The sequence below is a fragment of the Sceloporus undulatus genome, chromosome 4 (genome assembly GCF_019175285.1).
Source record: "Sceloporus undulatus isolate JIND9_A2432 ecotype Alabama chromosome 4, SceUnd_v1.1, whole genome shotgun sequence".
In the NCBI taxonomy this organism is placed as follows: domain Eukaryota; kingdom Metazoa; phylum Chordata; class Lepidosauria; order Squamata; family Phrynosomatidae; genus Sceloporus; species Sceloporus undulatus.
The window spans coordinates 71,343,684-71,344,023 of NC_056525.1; the positions used below are offsets into that span (position 1 = coordinate 71,343,684).

Genomic DNA, 340 nt, shown 5'->3' on the forward strand with positions numbered 1-340 from the left:
TAAGACAAAGAGCCCTCCTCCAACCACCATCTTGAGGGGGAGAGAGGCAGGCCAGCAACAACAGGCCTCACCTGGAAGACAACATTCTTCTTCCTTTGAAATTAATATCAATTATTTATTTTAAAAATATTTTGATGAAAATTTTTTACTTGTACACCGCTATGATCAAAGCGGAATAGCGGTCTATAAATAAAATAAATAAAATAAAAATAAATAAAGAGTTTCATTAGCCTGTTATGTCCACATGCACATATTTATTTTGCTTATGACAAAGATCTGTCTAAATGAAAGACTGAGACTGTGTTGCAGCTACTGTAGCATAGTGACTCCTGGGATCAAG

At 35.6% G+C, this 340-nt stretch overlaps 1 protein-coding gene across 10 annotated transcripts in view; it reads left to right on the forward strand.

Annotated features, from left to right (window-relative positions):
* The window catches only part of SZT2 (SZT2 subunit of KICSTOR complex), a 109,409-nt gene that overhangs the window by 13,361 nt on the left and 95,708 nt on the right, over window positions 1-340 (forward strand). The gene's annotated exons all lie outside the window — the stretch shown is intronic.